Source organism: Alosa pseudoharengus, unplaced genomic scaffold (assembly GCF_046254945.1).
Source record: "Alosa pseudoharengus isolate Yale_2024_CS ecotype anadromous, Long Island Sound unplaced genomic scaffold, YU_APseudo_1.1 YU_APseudo_1.1_scf_17, whole genome shotgun sequence".
Lineage (NCBI taxonomy): Eukaryota > Metazoa > Chordata > Actinopteri > Clupeiformes > Clupeidae > Alosa > Alosa pseudoharengus.
The window spans coordinates 31864419-31873917 of record NW_027468640.1 but is presented as its reverse complement, the minus strand read 5'-3'; the positions used below and the strand labels follow the sequence as shown (position 1 = coordinate 31873917).

Sequence of the window (9499 nt, the reverse complement as noted above, 5' to 3'; positions counted from 1 at the left end):
CATAAAAACACCTGGTCACTGCCAGACAGGGAATGTTGAGACAGAGGAGCATACTTTCTCCTTCACTGTGACAAGTATAGAGAATTAAGAAAAAAGTTTAAAACCAACTATATCCAACCTTTGAAGACCTTTAAAAAAGACTGTCCTCTTAGGAAAAAATATATTTCACTATGCCATAACCTGAGGAACACTAGTTTACGTAATGTAAATGTAGATGGTTTTAATGTGGACACATGTTGTCTACATGTAGGTCTTGGTCTATGCATGTGTGTGTTTTGTATTTGTATATGTGTATGTCTATGTATGCATATACTGGTATTGTACTTTTTGTCCCATATCCTTTTTTCTCCTCTACTACCTTATCTTTGGTTATTTTATATTAGTTTAAATCTACATGTTTACATCTGAATAGCTTGTTCTATACATTCATCTGAATGATTGATTTGGCAATACAAATACCTATTTTGTCATGCCAATAAAGCACCTTTTGAATTTGTGTGTGTGTGTGTGTGTTTGTGTGTGTGTGTGAGAGAGAGAGAGAAAGAGAGAGAGAGAGAGAGAGAGAGAGATCTGACATATACATTTGTGTTCAAGAAACAGAGGAAGGACAGATGTGATAGGGAAGTTCATTGTTTTCAGCATCCCCCTCACACAGATGCAGGTGTGTTCCAGGCTCTCAAATAAATCAAGTTTTGAAGTGTGTGTGTGTGTGTGTGTGAAGGGGTGTGATGGGGTGAGGGACTACCTAGGCCACTATACTGTTAGGTTAATAGATCATTAGATCATCTAACATGCATGCTAACTTATACTGTACATTTAGCTTGGCAATTACTGGAAGACACGTGTGTATGTGTGTGTGTGTGAGAGAGAGAGAAAGAGAGAGATATTTTAAGAGGTGTAGACAAACAAAAAACAACACAACATCAAGGATATGGCCTAATTGATCAATAACTTTGCAGGGTCACTAGGACAGCATTTGTTGGGACCATTTCACATATCTCTGACATGGGACACTAGCCTACTTTACAGTTGTGCCTCAGAATCAGGGAATAACCTGCCAATAACCTGTGAAGTTTCAGCCAAATTAACAAAGCAATCTGACACATTTATTCAGCACAAGGCAAAGCAGTGTCCCCTGGTGTGTGATGGTGCAAGTGTGCTGCCAACATGTCTATTTCCTAGTCTTTAACTTCCCTGATATTGTTTTATATATTTGTTTCATATGTTATTATTATTAATAGTATTATTATTGAACATTTTCAATTGAACCCAGGAACGCAACTGGGAGTGTTTTAACATTATTACAAATTTTGTGAACGTCAACTTACTTCACCCAGATTGATACATCGCACACATCCAATCAGTTTGCACCACCTAAATTCATACCAACAAAATAGGCTTAAGCAATTACACTACTGTAGCTTGCAAAAAAATTAGTAATTGTATGGGTTCAGTAGCCTATGTGCCAAAATGTATGTGTGCCTAAGATGTGACCAAACGTTCAATGTCTATGCAGTATGGGGAACACTACAGCCTACTTTCTCTCGGTTCTTATGACCAAATTTGCGATTGAATGGCCTACATAGCCCCGAGCACGCTTCATTCATCTTTGCTGGACTACACAGATGGCCCGCGAGTACAAAACCCATTCAGTCACTCATTTGCATTGTGTGAGGTGGAAAATTCGTGCCAGCTGGACTCCTCGAACTCGCACGTGCTGCATCTCTCTGACATCTGCAGACTGGACCAGTAATCCTAACCTCCTTTGTTCGTCGGGGTACACCCATTGTTTATTCATCAACCACTTGTTCAACATGATGACTGCCTGCCTACCTCTTCACTCCGAAACCACACGTTCGTGCTCAACCGTTATTTGTATAACTTAAGTCCCAAAATAGGCCTTCTGTTACAGCTAGGCCTACCACATTTTAGTGCTTAGTTTGCCAAACTTCATTAGCACAGGTAACTCATTGAGAGACACAATATTGCGCAAACCAGCCAAGACGGAAGACAAGACCATATGCTACGCTTTTTTTCTAACTACACATTTAACAGGGTAGCTATCAAAAATATATGCCTACTAATTTTACACAATAGTTCGTAGTCATGTAGGCTAGGCCAAAAGTGGAATAAATGTGTTAATTCAAGCCAACAAATTTTAATTAAATATAGGCACTCAAAAATAACACTACTGAGGTCTGAATAAATTAGTAAGGAACCGCTGGAGATCATATTATCAGCTTGCGCTTATTATGGGCTACTGCTGATTTCCATGCGGTTGCCTTGGATACCTGTCTCTAAAAAATCCTGCCTGAGCCTGACAACTAGCCTTCTTGAAAGCAGCTGGTCGACACCACCAAGAGAAGAGATGCTGAGATAGGCTGCGCTGGGAGGAGTTTTCCCAGCGGACGGTGATCTGAATCATTTTCAACAGCAGTCTACTCAATCTCTGACCACATTTCGTATTCTGTTCTTCGCGAATACACCCATGCGATGGAAGAAACCTCCGAATGTTGGCAAATGACATTACACCCCAACGCAGAAAAGGTAGGTTATCAATTCAACCTTTACCACACACGCGTAGACACAACGCTGACAAACAGATGCTTTACAGTCCTTTTGTAGTTGTAATAAAGCACCTCGACTATTTTGTATTTAGGCGATGCTGGCTACACGATTAGACCTATCCCTCTTGTTTTTCCAATTCGCAGCCTTTATAAATGGAAATAGCCTATAATACCAGATTTGGAATTGCTGCGATCTAACAATCCTGTGATCGATTTCTGTGTTCTGACAGTGTACTAATGATGTCTTGATCACTTACAACGCAATTAAAAAAGGATGTAGTTGTAAGGACTGTGGTAAATGGTTTGGGTTCGTAGTTAGAGTAATTAATAATACAAAAACCATACCCTATTTGTTGGATGTCGGATTGTCACCACCGTGGTCGTACCGATAATGACAATACTAATCGCAACATAATTGGTTCGGGCAGACTATGCGTAATTGTATTCTCACTAATGCCGGGGCCATACAAACAGCGCCATCCTGCCTTTTACACATTTTTTTTTATCTTACTACCATTCGGACAAAGTATTTATTTCATTGTGTATAGGCTATTATAGTAGCAGTATAGCCTACTTCTAAAATAGCGTATTTGTTAAGTATTTCAGGGCAGTGGAATATTGAATAGGAGCCAAAGGAATTATCAGGTGAATGCAGAACCACCGTTTCCACAGTAAAAACGAATATCAAGAATGCGAGATAGATGGAGTTGACAGGATATGCACAGTAGCCTGCAGTGGTTGAGGCGAGCGCGCACCAAATGAAGGCGCGTGCTGGTCAGCTTTAGTTTAGTCGGTTACCATTAGGTGGGAAATGGCTTCTCACTAACAGGTTTATGTCTCCAATGTCTTATAAATTATGTAGGCTACATATTTTCGCTTAGCACACGATGATGTTTGCATTCAAAAAGTTTGTGGCTTTCATATGGGCTTTTGAGACCATCTTGTGTCACTGTATTTTACTCTCCCCCCAAAAGTAGCCTACATGTGAGTGTATAGGCTATTATGCCATGGAATGATTATTAGGTTACCTAACATTCAGATAGTTAAGCTACTTGAGTTACAAACTGTTGGAGATGATACATTTGGCAGCCTGAGAGAACGCCCATTGAATGCATCAGACATACAGATTCACATTTCACAAAATGTTCTAATTTTATTCAGAAATATGTGTTCTAACGCCACACTCATTCTCATATTCTCAGCAAGGTCACAATCTTGTGTGCACAACCTCACTAAGACAAGTCTGCAACAATGGACAAAGTATTCATTATGATACACGCTGCTTTGCAATATGACTAGTGTGCATGTGTGTGTGCCAGTGTATGTGGGTGTGTACAAACTTGTGTTCATTGCCACTGTTCCTGTTAGTGTGTGTGTGTGTGTGTGTGTGTGTGTGTGTGTGTTTTGTAATCTTGGAGCATCAGTTATTCCGCCAAAACTGCTGTCGGTCACTCCTGTTTTTGGTTGGGGGCCCAGTGTGGAGGTGGGGTGGCCCCCAGAGACCAAAAGCTTATTTTCTTCTTTTTCCTAGTGGGGCTACATGCCTACCATGTTTCATGTGCACCGGTGTCCCAGGAATCGTCAACCAAAAACTGGTGGGGGGGAGGGGATGGGGGGGTGGGGGTCAGTGGTGTATTTCTCTGCTGTGGTCTGCAGCAGATGGATATTTCACATCTACTATGACCCTTCATTTTCCACAGCACTGCAGTCTTTCCTCATAAAATATTTGCAGATGCCCTATAGCTGTCTATCATCTTGCAAAGTCTTGCCAAGTCTCCCAGCAACTGCTCCTGAGCCTGAAAACTGAAACGGAAACTGGTATAACATAAGAGACAAGCTCTGCAGTTCCTTTCATATGCCTCCCTGATGCTCATTTCACCTTTTGTGGATTACACCACATTTCATGTGTAGGTCATTGTGTAGTAGGCCAAAGGCATATTTTTGACACCTCATTTATTTACAGGATTGTTCCCCCAGGGGCTCAGCAGCCCTAAGGTTGACTATGACACCATGCCCCTTTGTACTGGTCAGGTCACTGAAATCAATCTTTATTTTTTTTAGGATCAAATCTCTATGGAAGAATAGTCTCAATGTCATCCATATACATGCTACAATGTAAATATGTTCAGTGATACAACTATAAATAACTGTTCCTTCACTATAAGTAACATTGCATAGGCTATTCCATGTGCTGAATAACTGTAATGATTGTCTTATTTTTATTATTTAGAGATACTTGCTAGACATTAACCCACAGACTTAACTGTGCCAAACACATTTCACAGAGTCCAGCCCCTGACCCCATAGAAATGGAGAATGGATGAAGTTTGGCTACCAGAATCCCCCTGACTGGGACCTCGATTACCCAGGTACAAGTACTGTATATTAAATATCTTTTACACACACTTATGTTTTATACACAACGCTGTGTTTCTGTCTTTCAGTTTTAGTATTTGGAGCACTGCATACACTCGACTAGGTGTGTTCACCCCGTTTGCGTGTATGCTCTATCCGTTCAGTCACAGTTTTGCCTTTTAGATGGTTTATGGCTGAAGGCTAAATCAGCCATGGTGGCCCACATGTAGAGACACACTTAGCTGCGACGCACACAGTTGCCTTCCACTCTCTGCTGCTTTCCACCTCTCTGCTCCCCTACAGGGCTCTGAAGGATGTCCACACCGAGAGGAGATCAGCGTCCTTACCTGGCCCCCTGCGTGCTCCTGTCCGCTTGGAGGAGTCACCAGAGCGCCCCGTCATTTCGGTAGAAATATCACTGAGACTACTATGTATGCGTTTTTGCCGTGGGAGCGAGCGGCATTTTCAGTATAAAATGGTGTGATGTTATGTTCATTTCATTTTAAATTCAATCAAGCTGCTTGAAATGAAGGGTTCATAAATCGACCTCAGTTTAGGTTTGTGTCATGTTGGTCTTGAAAAAAAGAAATTAGATTCGAGAGGGGCTGGGGTGTAAGAAAGGAAGGATTAGGTTGAGTGTGGTGTATTAATAAATGCACAGTATTTTACTGTACCTATCAGCTGTGCTAGAAAAGTCTGACCTGAAGCTAGGCACGACTGTTAAATCAGATTATTATAATCTGCTTCCATGGATGGCGAAGTTTCATATTTGAAGGGTAAGATTTCTTTGTCAGGTCAGGAAGGGCAAATGCTGATGCTGCTGCTCATAGAAAATGTCAGGATGAGCTGATTACCTACCCTCAGTAAGGCTTAAAATTTAGTCACACTTCTGAGCAACACTTTTGCCGCTGGCTATGCAAGGTTTGAATCCTTGCTTAGGCAGTCACATGAATTTAAGCACTGAGGCGAGCACCATAATTTGATAATGTTTGTGGGGATTTTAAACCATAACATTTTCTTAGCCTTCTCATATCAAGTTGTACCATAAAAAATGTGCAGTTGCAGTGACTCAGTCCATACCCTTGTTTACTGCAGAAAATGGAGGTGTTGTTTCCATTCCTGAGCACTCCGGAGGAATTCAGCAAGGGGAGAAACCGCATGGTGCTTCAGGAAGACGGTCAACCATTTACTGATGTCAAGTAGCTGCACTGAACTAGCATTGAGACAAGCACAAAACGCTTGAAAAGATCTTACCTTTGTGTCCATACTTTTAAGAATGTTACTCTATACTGGCGATCAAGAAATACAAACAATGTGTTACACATACATTAGGGCTGCAACTAACGATTATTTTCATAGTTGATTATTTTCTCAATTAATTACTTGTTTCATTGATAAAATGTCAGTAAATAGGGAAAAATGCCATTCAGTGTTTCCCAAAACCCAAGATTATGTCCTCAAATATCTTGTTTTGTCCACATGCCAAAGATATGCAGTTTACTGTAAAAGAGGAGTAAGCAAAGATGAAAATATTCAAGTTAAATAAGCTGCAGTCAGAGAATTTTGAGATTATTTTCCTTAAAAAAAATGACACCAACCGATTAACTGCTTACCAAATGGCGATTAACTTAATAGTTGACAACTAATCTAATAATCAATTTATTGTTGCAGCTCTACTATATATTCAACAATATACAATATGTGACCATTAAGGATGAAATCCTTATATGGCAAAGTGAAGTCATTTGTATGTGTGAGAGTGAGACCTACTGCTGACAGGTAGAGCATTACACAGAAAGCTGCACCAACTGAAACATATCTTTCAAACGCTTCCTCTAATCTGCTGTCTCACTTTGTGTCCTGCACTTGAGGAAGCAAAAGTGTGTCACACAGACTGGCAAGAGAGAAGTACACGTGAGAGAAGTGGAAGTGTGTTTTTTGCGCAGGGGAGTTTGAGCTGCGTGGTGGTTCTCCTTTTCTCTTTTTTTCTACACGCCTTTCTCGTCTCTCTTTGTCCTCTCTCTCATCACCCCCTCTGTGGCCTTGGTTGTCTGCAGTGTATTTGCATACCTGTTTGTCTACTACACTCTGCGTGACTGCTTTGTGCTCTTGCCATTTGCATAACCGTGGAACAGAAGAACCAGGTGATGGAGGGTTGCAAGCTCTGTTGTGTATTACTGGATTCGTGAGGTGTTTTTCATGCGTTTACTGATGTGCTTTGTTTGAGCTAAAGAAGTTTCTGGCGAATTGTGTTGAGATAACCCTCAATGACCTGGACTCTTCGCACACTTTTATGTGCTCACATCATGTGTTCTTTGAGAACACGCACCCTATCCCCACCTTTTAGACACAAATGCTGATGGCTTTTCACTTTCATTTGCAGTGCACTGTATAGGTTATCAGACAGGTAACATTTGACTTGCATGCAGTAAGTGTTTCCTTCTAAAGCTCCCCCATAAATGGTGGTAGGTTAGATTTAATAGATTCCTGACTAAATGTATTCCTGGCTTAATCCTTTTGGATTTGGATTAGTGCTGCGGTCAGTAATTTCATGCATTTGGGTAATGGATTAATGGATTGCTTTGCTGATGTAAGAGTTTGAGGTTAATATTAAGTCGTGATTTTGATGTTGTGATGTCAATTTATGGTTTTGATCAACAGTACATCTTCAGTTGTCCAAGATATCTTTAAAATGATAACCTAAATTACGTGTTTTCTTGTAGGAAGTACATAACCCAACATACAATCTAAGATCCTTGCTATTCAGTAGACCTAATTAGCATTCTTTGCAGAACTAAAAAACAATACATTTTTCAACCACATATGGCGAGCTGGCGAGCTGCTATCTAACCAGTGCACTACAACTGAAATAATGAAAATAGAGACAAAAAAAACTAACATGGATATGCTTACAGTTCCCTTGTGGCAACACTAACATCTAAAAATCGCACATCTTAGAGACTAACACCTATCTCTTTCTCTCTGTGATGTCTGTTTCCCTGCATAGCGGGCTGCAACACATTTCCTCCCCTTTTGCTGTCCCCCTGCTAACACTGATTTTAACAACTGTTTTTCCCTTTCCCTCTTCAAATACTAATGATGCCTAACACCACTAACAAGGTTGCTTATGAGCTTACTGTAGATTGCCTATCGCGTCTTATTTCTTGCTTGCTGTCGTAGCTGGAGGTGAACATTCTCAGAACAAGAGTGGCCCTCTGAAATGTAAACATTCCTTTGGTGTTCCAGAATGTTTTGAGAATGTTTTCTGCTCAGCTTGTTCTTTCCAAGACTGTGGCTATGCAACTTAGAGTACCCTGCATCATATTCTCTCCCCCTGGTACTCATTCTCCTTCTTTACATGTGTGCACTCTGTGTGTGTGTGTGTGTGTGTGTGTGTGTGTGTGTGTGTGTGTGTGTGTGTGTGTGCGTGTGCGTGTGTGTGTGTGTGTGTGTGTACATACTGTGAATGGAATGCTGCATGAGACAACAGGCTTTGCCATAAGCTCTTGGAACACTGTATGTAAAACTAACCCTCACCAGGACAATCCTGGTCTGCTAACCAGAACTAACAGCGATTAACCAACAAGCTAACTTTGGTGCACCACAGTCTTGCTGTGTCTATTTAACATCTTCTGCCTCCATTCACACCTCCTTAATTGCATCCACCTTGCCTACTTCCTCTGGTAAACTGACATGCCTTGGGTATATTGTGTATTTGTGTGTGTGCGTGCATGGATGTTAACGTATCTTCAGAGTGGTATGATTTGTATGTTGTGTAGGTGAATGCTATGGGTGTGTAAGGTACTAAATGGTGATGTATATTATATTGCCAAGGCTTTTTTTACCTTATTCTTGTGCCTTGTAAAAGGTTCTTCTTTGTCACTTCCTGATGTGTGCGTAACACTTTACTACTAACCTACAATCTCACTGCGCTAGTTGCGCTCTTACTAACCTACAATCTCACAGCGCTATAGTTGCGCTATTACTAACCTACAATCTCACTGCGCTATAGTTGCGCTATTACTAACTTAATCTCACTGTAGTTTGTGCCCTTGCTTCCAGTTGCTTACGACCTGGAATATGCTGACTAACCACTAACACAGTGTTTCTCAAAGTGTGGTCCGGGGGCCACTGGTGGTCCGCAAGCTATCCCAAGTGGTCCGCGAGCAGATTAGGTAAAATATAATATAGATGAGTTGTTTGCAATATTGAACCAACTTGTATGTAAATCCAAACACAACACTGCCTATGTAAGATATGCCAGTTTAAATCATATGAATCCTCTGACACAATAAGCAAAGTGCAAAGACAATAAGCAAGGTGGTTCAGTGAGTAGGCCTATTGTGTAGGCTAATATAGCCTACTGTTAAAGTAGGTCTAATCTTTTTTTAGCTAGGTGGTCTGTGCGTTTCTTTTTTATTGGTTAGTTAAGTGGTCCTTCGTCTGAAAAAGTTTGAGAAACACTACACTAACAGAATGATCTGTATCTGAGGTGTCTTGCTGAGGGTCACATCTTTTGCCTTTCACTGTGACAATAGCCAGCCATGTTGACATCACATGTAGTTGCAGTTCTAAAA

The 9499-nt window shown here is 40.9% G+C and overlaps 1 long non-coding RNA gene across 2 annotated transcripts; it reads left to right on the top strand.

Annotated features, from left to right (window-relative positions):
• Positions 1–2341: 2341 nt before the first annotated feature.
• On the top strand, positions 2342–8622 carry LOC143127678 (uncharacterized). 2 transcript variants are annotated; one of them, XR_012987666.1, is made up of 4 exons: positions 2343–2547; positions 4853–4936; positions 5226–5328; positions 6018–8622. It is a non-coding gene; the product is annotated as an uncharacterized LOC143127678 (long non-coding RNA). The 2 variants fall into 2 exon arrangements; XR_012987665.1 differs by having other exon boundaries at positions 2342–2547; positions 4853–5328.
• Positions 8623–9499: the final 877 nt, after the last annotated feature.